A 12,604-nucleotide genomic window follows, 5' to 3' on the forward strand; every position below is an offset into this window, starting at 1 on the left:
ATACTGATATGATAGGAAAATCGTATGAAAATATAGATAGAAGAATTTTACCGATTTAGTGGTTAGTTAGAAAAAGAAATTATTGAAGAAATTGGGTAAAAAACAAGGTATTAAGACATCGATCTCGTAAAACCGAGTCAAAAATATTTTTATAAATATTTATGAAATGTTAGTAATATGGTATTAAAATTTCGTTAGAAAATTTTAATGTTTGGGTAGTCAATTAAGTAAAAAGGACTAAATTGAAAAAGGTGTAAAAGTTACTAGAAGGATTAAATAGCTCAATTGTTAAATGAGGAGGGACATAAATTGGAAATAACTCAAAAGGAGATTTTTTTTGATAAAAAAAAGGAGATATTTTGGGCGGCATAAGCTGAGAAAAATCAGGAGAATTGGTGAAATAAGGGTAAAATGAGAAAATAACAAATTTTACTAACATAAAAATAGGACCAAATTGGAATATCTAGATTCTATTCATATTTTCTTTATTATCATCAGCCAAAAAACGTCCTAGGGTTTTATTCAAGCTGGTACTTCATAATTTTTGCACCAAGTGAGTTAATCCTTGCCTTTTTCTTGTAATTTTTGTGTTGCTAAGACTTTTACAACTAGGTCCTATTACTAAATTCATTAGTTTTTGATTTTATGAATGAAATTGAAAGTTTCTATGAATATGTGCTGGAATTTTATGATGAAATAGCATGAAATTGAAGCTTTAATTTGTTTATGAGATGATTTTATTAGGTAATTTCAATAGAAATTGATTTGTAGAACCTAATTGTGAAAAAGTTTGGAATTAAAGTCTAGTGCTAAAATTCTGATTTCCAAAGGTTATAAAGTAGTTTAAAGTGATAGATTAAAGTGTTAATTTAGAAAAATAAGCTCAACTGAAGGGTTAATTAAGTAGGGATGAAATTATCATTTATTGAAAGCTTAGGGGAAAAATGGTAATTAACATCATGCACTAAAACAGTTTTAGACAGCAGCAGTAGTCTAACTTTGAAAAATCACCAAAAATTGTATAGATCGAATTATAGGATGAATAAAATATGAAATTAAATCTTATTAAGTCTAGTTTCTTATAAAAGAAACGGTGTAAGTAATGGAATTGTAAATCATGAGATATAATAGATTTTGTGAGACAATGTCAGAATGAATTTGGGTTCCCCTGTTCTGAATTTGGAAAATCATAAAAAATTGGAGAAAAATAATTAGGGGCTTAAATTTGTATGTTTAAAATCCTTAATGAGTCTATTTCAAAAGAAACAAACGAGAACATCATCTGAATTCTGTACAATGAGATAATTAATTTTTAGTGAAGAGGGGTCGGAACTGTCGAACAGTGAAACAGAGGGAACTTTAAAGAATAAACTGTACTTATTGGCTAAACCAAAAATTCTGAAAATTTTATGGTAAGATATAAATAATTAGTGACTATGACTCAATGAGACAGCTTTGAATACACTATTAATAATAATGGAATTATAGAGAATGTTACATATGAACATGAAATGTATTAGATTAATGATTAAATTTATTTATTTAGATCTAGAAAATTCAAATACGAAGCTAGATCAAGAAAAAGAAAAAGTTCGGGATTAGTAGATTTTTGTTTACGAACAAATATCGAGGTAAGTTCGTGTAACTTGAATTATATTCTTAAATGCTTGAAATGTTTGTTATTGATGTGAATATGATTTGAATGTTCATTGTATGAAAATTGATGAAACATTGATATATTTGATAAAAAGGGGAAGAAATCCTAGTTGAATGGAAGAAAAATTCAATGGATCTTTGAAAAGGAATTGACGGTAAAAAGGATCTAGCCCCGACTGGAGATCCTATCATGAAATAGCCTTCTCGAAGAATATGTGGAAAATGGATTTAGCCTAGACGGGTAATCCGAATTAGGGTCTGAATTTAGCCTGGACTGGTAATTCAGATCCAAGCTCATTAGAGTAATTGTCATTGCATTGCAGGGGATTTAGCCTGGACTGATAATCCCGACAATACTCTATGAGTTTATATTACAGGGGATTTAGCCTGGACTGGTAATCCCGCTGTAAGGATGAGGCTCGCGGGAGTGTGCTATCTGAAATGGAAATGTGCACACATGAATATGAATTGATGGACCTGGATTTGTACACTAAAGTGTACCCCTGAAAATCCATCAAAATTCTGAGAAATTCAACGGGATAAATATGGAAAAATAATAAGGAAATGGAAATCATGGTATTGATAAGCTCATCAATCATGGTATATATTATTGGTACATGGGAATTATTGGACTAATTTGAATGTTGAGTTTGTGCATGATAAGGGAATAATGTATTGAATGGGTGTATGAATGTTTATTGCATTAGATGGAAAATATTAGGTAAGTATAATTCTTGTTACATGAACTTACTAAGCACAAAGTGCTTACCCTGTTTCTTTTTCCCCTGTTTTGTAGTGTTAAGAGCTCGGAGGTCGAATTCGGTCAGAGACGTATCACACTATCAACCTCAAGATCTCAATATATAAAGAAACTTTATTTTGAAAATCAATGGCATGTATAAGCTAGTAAAGTAAATGATAATGTGAAATGAATGTATGGTTAGCCATTGGTATGGCTAACAAATTTTGGTTTTGGTATGTGATGAGGTTATCTTATGAATACGTTAAATCTATCTTGAAAATATGTTGAAATAGATTGGTTGTGTTGGATTGGTCTCGGTTTAAAATTGCAGGGAAGATTAGATATTTATAAAGGGGTTATATTGAGTTCAAAAAAAAACTTTGGAATTTTGCGAAAAATTTCTTATGGTTTCGATTTAATCTCGGTTTGGTCCCGATGTATGTTTTGGGCTTCGGAGGCCCATCCAAGGGACGTCATGACATGTTTCGATAAATGAATAATATTTAACTCGTAATAACGAAAAATTTATTTAGTAAAATCTGGTAATGCCTCATACCTTATTTCGGCGACAAATACGGGTAGGGGGTATTACACGGTTTCACATATCGAGCTCAGTTCGACCAGTTTTTGGGTATTGGTCTCGGTTTTGGGTTCTCGAGCCTAATTTACGATCTCATATCCAATTTTCAAGTTCAATTACCCATTGGGCCAATTGTCTGACTTGAAAATTAACTTCCAAAAATATCATATTAATTTTAATTGATTTGATTAATTTAATTTTACTTTATCAAAATTAATTTTTCCAAAAATCATTTAGATTTTCTAAATTAAATTTTCAAGAAAATTCTTTAATCAAATTCTCTAATTGAACAATTCTTGCGACCACCTAATTTAATTTCACATCGAATAAATCAACTCAATTAAATTATTCTCAAATTCATAGAATTTTCTTCTGATTCAAATATAGCCGATCGAGTTTTTGTTGAGTTAGCGAATGGACCAATCGAACATATACAATTAGGCTCTAGTGATTGCAATTATATCTAGAAGCATCATTCCGATAATTTGCAATTACTTAATCATAGAGTCAGTCCACAACAAGTATCATGATCGAAAACTTCTTATTGTAGACTCTTTAAAAAAGCAATCCATCCAACTGTTTTGTCCAATGACCTCGTCATGTGTGTTACCCTCATATGATATCCTTAATCCCTTTAAGTTAAATCCGTTTACTCAATACAATCTTATTTTATCTCATTGTCACCATTGTGTCTTCTTAATGATTAATATGATCATTGTCAACAAATAACAGTGATAAATTGCTCGTTCGAGAACTAGCAACCCGTGGCCACATTCCATATTTATCAATACACACAATGCTAATGAGAGGATATCATTAACTCTTTAATTGAGCTATGAATTCCACTGTTGTTAGTAGATCATGACATACACAAGTCATGTACTCAACATATCGGCTATGGGCTCGATCATCTTTAGAGCATAACTCTTCAATTATATCAAAGCACATGAGTTGCATACGCATGGTCAGTGACTAACTTAAGATTTAGGTAAATCGCACCATGAACGTCACAAGTGAATTAATTCACAAACGAATTCAGAATGAATTCATCTTGGGTCCAGTCCAATATATCATTTTACTAATGAATACATCTATGTCTCTACTCATGGTGTCAACTGCTCAAGACTAGCCATCTCCCTAATTGAAATTGTAGACGACATAATAATCCTTCTCAATATTTGAATCAAATGCTCACTTTGATTCTTTTACAAGATTACCGACTTATTTAGATTATCTACTGAAGTAAGTTATCTTTCTAGCAACGTAAACGTTCTTACAATGCTACTTATCTTCAGTTTGAACTTAGAGAATCAATGAGCTAATATTTGATTGCCACAATTTTGCTATGCATGTAAAATATAAAAGACATAAATAAAAAAGACATAATAGTGAAATGAGGAATTAACTTTATTTATTTATTCATCGTTCAAGTAAATAAAAAATAATTACATGTTTACTACAATATAGACACATTTTCCAACACTGACTTTATTTCCCGAAACACTTAAATCACTTAAGCTTATTATACTTTTTATAAGATCAACTATCATTTCAACATATCTTATCACATTACATTTACTTAATTACTCTTATCACATTACATTTACTTAATTACTTTTCCTTGCTCATTTTCAACAAATAAAACCTTTAACTCATGTCATTGTTGATTAGATACTATTCATAGCCTCGATTTACATAGTATGTATCACACTTTCAACTTTGAATCAACATTTATGAAATATATACACATTCAACAAACATATAGCTTGATGAAAGTAACACTCAACACCAATGCATTCATGGGCTATAATACTTAATTATCAATGAATAAGAACAAATCATGCAAATTTTGGTACTTTCATATACTCTTCAGATTACGACTCTTTTAACGATTTTTAACATTATATATCATCCACAAAAGACTAATCATCAATCATATCTCATCCACAAGAGATCAATCATCAATTATATCCCGTCCACAAGGGGCTAATTATCATTATATTTATACTAGCATTTCAATATATATAAACAATTTAACAAGTAAACTCGACATTCAAATCCCAGCTAAGACTCGACACTTAAATGGCATGTACCTCTAAACTCAATATGGGGTTTGATTTAATCTAAGATTCGGCTAACCATGTAGCTCTAATATCACTAAATATGACACTCCACACTCAACCCAATCATCGGATCCAAATGCGTGGCATCACTTTACGTTGCCAAAGCAACTCAGACTGTCTTAATATATTCATCAAATAATATGGCATTCAATCATAATAGTTTTCATAAATTCACAACTAATCAGCATAAACATGATTGATTAATATTAAAATGTCTCATTTAAAGGGTTTTAGAGTTAAACATAGTCAAATAGGAAGTTAGGATTTAAATCCAAACTCAATCATTCGAAATACTACAGTGTGTCTCAAGACATTGACTACTATGTCTCAAGAAATGCTTCCCTTGTTTTCCTATTTTTACTTCGATGATTAGATGTCTCAAAACAAGAACAAGACTTGAAATAGGGAAATTTTGTTTTAGATTTAATGTTTAATTAGCTTGAGACAAAAGATTATTTGTCTCGAGACGTGGCAATGTATGTCTTGAGACATGTTCAACGTGTCTTGAAACTATTACCTAGAAATGTATGAAATGATCATTATTGTTCATAGTGTCTCGAAACATGACCATTGTGTCTTGAGACCAGCATATCAAATGTCCCAAAATATAATATTTCAAATAGGAAAATGATGCTTAAATGCCACCTATTTCACACCAAGGTTAAACCAAACCAATGCACACTTATTTGACATTTAAAAACATATTCAAAAAAATCTTAAAACAAGACACTCAATATATCATAACTTAACCTAACTGAGCCAATTATCTACTTATGCAAAACTAATCATTTGACCATAAGACAAGCAGTACCAAAATCACCCAAAATATCCAATTGATGCAACATTAGATAACTACAACTCAAAATAGCATAAGAACTTCAGATTACTTCCTATTGATCTAGGTACATGCCATATATAACTTAACATTATAAGGACATTACAACCGTTAGCTGAGCTGAGAATTGATGTCTTGGATGCTCACAAACTTACAACCACTTCGACTAATTAAATAAAGCTTGGGCACAAAAATAAATTAATTCGTACATTGAGTATTGAATACTCATCGTTATTAACATAATTTGAATTTAAAGCATAAAATCATTAAATTAATAAGCATGCATTTGATATGGTACATCAAACTCATCATATAACAGCCTAATTTTCAGTGGTGTCAGAAATAGTGATTCGAGATCACTAAATCAGACCAGTGAGTTTTAAAATTTAATAAATAAATACATATGAGTCAAGTGTGATTATAGAAGAATTTTGGATTAGTGAATTTTGTGATTTAAAAAGAAATTAATAAGTAAATTGGGTCTAAAACGAGGTATCGAAACCTAAAACTCATAAACCGAGCCATAAATATTTTTAGAAATATTTATAGAGTTTCATTGAGTTTTTATTAAAGTTTCATTAGAAAATTCTAACGTTTGGATGGTCAATTAATTAAAAAGGACCAAATTGAGAATAGTGCAAAATTTGTTAAATTATGATTAAATAGCTTAAGTGACTAATAAGGAGGGGTTTAAAAGGAAATTAGGCCCAAATTATATGGGTTGGACGGTTTGGGCAAGAAAATCAGCAAGAAAATAATGAGAAATAAGGGCAAAATTGGAAATTTTGCAAATTAAACATATAAAACAAAGACAAAATTAAAAAATCTAGAAGTTTCTTCATAATTCATCAGCAAAAACGCCATAGGAGGTCTTAAACAAGCTGGTTTCTCATATTTTTATACCATGTGAGTTCAATTCTTGCTTTTTCTTTGAAATTTTTATGTTTTGTGACTTTTACAACTAGGTCTAACTATTGAATTCATTAGTTTTTGATTCCATGGGTGATTTTTTATGTTACCATGTATAAGTGATGGAATTTTATGATGAATTATCATATATTTGAAGTTTTAATTTCATTATATTATGATTTTATTAAGTGATTTTAGTAGAAAATGATTTTTAGGACCTAATTGTGAAAAAGCTAGGAATTGGGGTTTTGTACTAAAATTATGAATATAAAAGGCTGTATAATAGCCTAAAATGATTATATAAAGCTTTATTTGAGGAATAATTAGTTCAATTAAAGTATTAATTGAGTAGGGACTAAATTGTAAAAACTATAAATTTTAGGGTAAAAGTGTAATTTAAAAAATTGAAGGGAATAAATTACGAAGTGAATTAGTATCTAGATGCTAATGAATGGAAAAATTTATATTATAGATCGGGAATCTGAAGATAAACGCAGAAAAGAGAAAATATCAAACCAGTCCCTAAACTTTTACAACTCCTACAAATTGGCCCAGGTAAGTTCATACAGCTAAAATTTTATGATTAATTGTTAATTTGGGAATGATTTAATGTATTAATTTGTGTATTGTTGTTGAATTATGATTATTGTAAAAATGTGAAAATCAAATTGTAAGTTCAAATTTAGGGATACGCAGAATTGAGTACGTACGTTCAGTAACGAGTGATGAATTAACGAATAAGTCCATGGTGGATCCATGACAAAGTGTGGAATGTAGGTACGGTAATTCAGTAAAGAAAACCATACTGAGTTATGGAACGTAGGTATGGTGTTTCAGTGAAGAAAACTATACTGAGTTGTGAAACGTAGGTATGGTATTTCAGTAACAAAAGTCATACTGAGTTGTGAAAAGTAGGTATGATATTTCAGTGAAGAAAACCATACTGAGTTATAGCATTGCAAAGGATTCAAACAAATCGTGGCACCGGGCAAACGATGTACTCAAAGCCGTAAGACGATCCTTAATTTGACAAGTATTTGTAAGTGCAATTGAAGCTAAATGTTGGAATATAAGTTGATATCTAATATTGAGCTCGATTGAGTAAATTCATTGTGTTAGATTGTGGTTGACAGGAAATGTTGTATTATACTTGTTTATTATAATTGTTAATGAAATTTTGGTGAGATTTTATTATGAGTATATGAACTTACTAAGCTTTCTGTAAGCTTACTTGTATGTGTTTATTCTTTCTTTTAGATTGACGTATATATATGTTTGGAGGATCGAATCTACATCAAGGATTACACTATCCAGATTTACTCCGGTAGATTTTGTTAAACATCTTTTTGATTTATATGGCATGTATAGGGGTTGAAGTAATAAAGTAATAGTATGAATGATTAAGTATGCAAAGTAAATTTGAATGTGATGGTTGTGGTAGATATTGAAATATACATGTTTTAGCTTGAAATGGTTGATTGTGTTTAAGTCCGATAATGCCTCGTACCCTGTTCTGGCGTCAGACACGGGTAAGGGGTGTTACACATCAAATCATCAAAACAATTCAACCAACTAGTATTTCATTAATAACGTGTTATCATAATCCATACCATCATCAACTATTTCATATTACCATTTTATTTTTTTCAATCTCAGTATCAAAATCATTTTATAATCATTATTGGTACGATCATTATTACATATCATTTTCAAAATCAAGATGATGTTTAATTATTAATATCAAAATGACTTATCATTATTTACTTTTAACCCCTATTAACTATATGTAGACACTAGTGTAGGTATACAAATCAATCCCCTAACACTCTACAGAATGAATTGCACCTAAGTGCTAAAATAAATTGCATCGAAGTGCTAGAACGAATCGCATTGAAGTGCTAAAATGCTCCCACCAACAACATATAAAAATCCTATGGCATGCCAACTATACTTTGACTATGTCAGCATCGCTTAATAAGACAATTCTCATTATCGTTTGTCATCAACATATAATAAAATTAAATCAATCCTTTCATTGTAATTCTAAAACCACCAAACGTTATGAAAATATCACCTCATCAATATGATCAAGTCTTTAAGCTTATCTCTATAGCATTATATCTTATATTTCACATTATATCTACTTCAATTACTATTATTGTATTATAATTCATGTTGAGCCTTATACCAATCTCATCCACATAAAAATATGCATATACATATGATTTCAACAAATATTATCTAAGTTATCAAGCTTATCTCAACATCAATATAGTTCATATCGTAGCCTTATATCAAATCATAAAACCAAGCATAGAAATTTAGCGTCCAATTTCAACTACATCAATTTACATTAGGTATAGTTACTTACCTTGTTCATTAGTCAAGCTTGGAGATCACCACTTGATATTTACACTATCATTTAAATATTAATCACAACATAAAACAACATACTTTGAAACTTATAGCTACCACTAACTTAAGTTACTTAATCACCAATTAAAAACATGGATTAAAACATATTAAGTTAGCACAAACCAATTTTATTATCTATCGCCTATTTCGCCTTTGTCCATCAACATTTCAACCTCGTCGTTAGCTACATACATTAATTCGTTTACAAAATAACATTAGTTCATAACAACAAAGGGATTACCGACAACCAAGTATAACTGTACTTTTTTACAATTAAGTCCCATTTTAATCTTAATGTCTAAAATGCTCATATCTCGTTATTTACCCGATCGAATCAAAATTTGATTTCGTATTTATTCTCCAAGGACCTCAAACTATCAATTCATAACATTTACTTCTAACAACTTTCATTTTTTACAATTTAGTCCCTAATAACTCATAATTAACCATTTGACCTAAGTTCAATTCAAGCTTATTCAACATTTCCCACTATGAATCTAACAAAATCATAACATAATATAAGCTTAATATTCATCAACTCTTCACTTTCAAGCTTTCATTTCATCAAGAATTCAACCATAACAATTTAAATGTAGTGTGACAGTTGAAAAATCTAACACCTGAGTCATGTATAACCACCATCATAAACTAAGAATTTACCGAGGATTTAAAGAAAAATCATCCTAATCTTGGTTGGATGAGATTCGACAACGGAGGAAGAATAAATGGAAAATTTCTCTACTCTTTCTTTGGTTGCCATTCGCAAGAATGAAGAAATAAAAATATTCCTTTCATCTTTCATTTTTATCATATATAAATAAGTTAATATTTCTTTTAATATAATGATCCACTGGCCATTATCACTACATGAAATGCTAATGACCTTGATCAAGTTCATCCACTATCTCCAACATAGCTATGGTTAAATAGCTTCCAAAGGCTTAAATTATTTCCTTAATCACACTCCTCTAGTTTGAATCACTTTCAATTAAATCGTTATATCCTTTACCAAATAAATTATTCAATTAATCACCTTAATCTTTTAACCAAAAAATAATCATAGTCTAATAGCAATTTAAATCCTTGGTTAATTCCTTGTTCAAATATCCCAATTTAACTCACATATCAATTTAGTCTCTATACTATAATTAACACTTTTCTAATTTAACCACTTAATAAATCAATACTTCAATTTCATATTTCTCATGACAACTTCTTGATTAATAATCTAATTAACTTGTTTGACAAAAATCGATTTCGAAATCGTATTTTCTTGACACTGATTAAAATTGAGTCGTTACAATGTAGTTTCTATGAAGGAGATTCATACAACTACTTTTTATAGGGAGGGATTACAAGCTCTGGGCCCTGACGAGATCCAACCAATCTTTTATAGAAGATTTTGGGAAATGGTGAAAATTTCTTTATTTGGGTTTGTTAACGAGGCGTTGTGTCGAGGTTATTTTGATGGTAACTTGACAAGAGTTCATCTTGTTTTAACTCCGAAAGGTCCAAATCCTAATAAGATTAATTTGTTCCGCCCCATCAATTGTTTTAACACTTCGTACAAGATTTTGTCAAAGGTTCTCGTGCTTCATATGAAACCAATCTTACAGCAAGTGGTCGGTCTTTATCAGAATAGTTCTTAGCGAGAAAGAGCGGGCCATATACCATTTTAATCACTTAGGAAGTGGTCATGATGAATATGAAAGGTAAGGAAGGGGTGTTGATTTTAAAAACTTGATTTGCTGAAAGGATACGACAATGTGGGTATGAATTTCTTGGAAGCAATACCGGTGGATTTTGCTTTTTTGAGAAGCTTCATTAACTTGGTTATGTTTTGCGTAAAATCAAATAAGCTGTCAATTTTGTGGAATGGACAAGGTTTACCAAATTTCTCTCCTCAACAAGGGTGTTCCTTTATCACCTTATTTATTCATTCTTGTTATGGAGATGATTTTGGAGTGAATTACGAACCATCAATGGAGGCCCATTAAATTGTGAGACGGTCTGTCGAGCGAAACGTTTTGGTGGTCTGGGGTTGAGGAAATCTAGGAAGAACAATTTAGTTTTACTTGCCAAACATGGTTAGAAACTGCATACAAGGGCCGACGCACTTTGGTGTGATGTGTTTTACAAAAAATACCTGCATTCTACTCAGTTTATTGACAGTACGGGGACTGCACATGCGTTTTCTACTTGGAGGGGATTACTAACTACCCAAGAATTCATCAAAAATGGGATTAATGGTGAATTAGTGATAGCATGACAGTGAGCTTTTGGCAAGATTGGTGGGTTGGAGAGAAATCGTTAATTCACTCGTCCTTATTGGATTCTAATCAAGCTGACTGGAAGGTTGAGCATTACTAATCTGATTCGAAGACGTGGAGGCTCCATGAGGTTCAAAACTTGATGCCTGCTAATATAGTAGAGGAAATAAAAGCGGTTATTATTTATTTTTTAAGAACCGAGAGATAAATATTGTTTGGGTTTGACAAAGGATGATCAGTTCTCAGTCTCCTCTGCTTATAATACGCTATGTAATAGATAGGAGGAGGGTGATTCTAGAGAGAATTTGATGTGGATTTGGAAGCTTAAATGTCCGGAATGAGTGAGGTTCTTCATCTGGCTTATCATCTTTAACAAAATTAATACTAATCAAGTAAGATATAGAAAGAATATAGTGGCAGTCCCGACTTGTCAATGGTGTGGTGATCTAATCGAATCTATAGATCATATTCTTAGAGATTTTTTAGTGGCCAAAGAAGTCTGGAGTGCGATTCAAGCTCTCTCACAAGAACCGAGTTTCTTCAATATGGATTTGAAGCACCTGATAAAAAACAACAGTAAGTCTGAACAACTAACAAGTTTGTTGCTTCCTTGGGGGATCTTTTTTGTGACCATTATATGTGGACTATGGAAGGGAAGAAACATAGAGATTTTCCAAGGACAAAGTCAATCTAACGTGCAAGTGTCACGGGCCAAAGTGCAAAGCCCGTGACCATGCCACAAGAAGCGCCCCATGGAGGTCTATCGATTAGATGGGGAACATTTAGCCCACGAGAACTGGCGCGATTCAGAGAACTATTGAAAAAGCCTGTCAGATTGAAGCCTGGTTGGCCCGATGATGAAGACATGGCAACTTAGGCTAATTTTAGTAACTAATCTTAGAAGATAGAGAGAATCATATCTTGTAAAGATTAGATTAGATTTGATGTGGCAAATCTTGTAAATCCCTAAAATCAAGGGATATTGTGAATCTCGTCCGTCGATGTAAATGTATCATGACCGTCAATTTTGGGGGAGCTCAACTATAAATAGAGAGCCTCCCCTCATTTGTACTC

The sequence above is a fragment of the Gossypium hirsutum genome, chromosome D11 (assembly GCF_007990345.1).
Source record: "Gossypium hirsutum isolate 1008001.06 chromosome D11, Gossypium_hirsutum_v2.1, whole genome shotgun sequence".
Taxonomy (NCBI): Eukaryota; Viridiplantae; Streptophyta; class Magnoliopsida; order Malvales; family Malvaceae; genus Gossypium; species Gossypium hirsutum.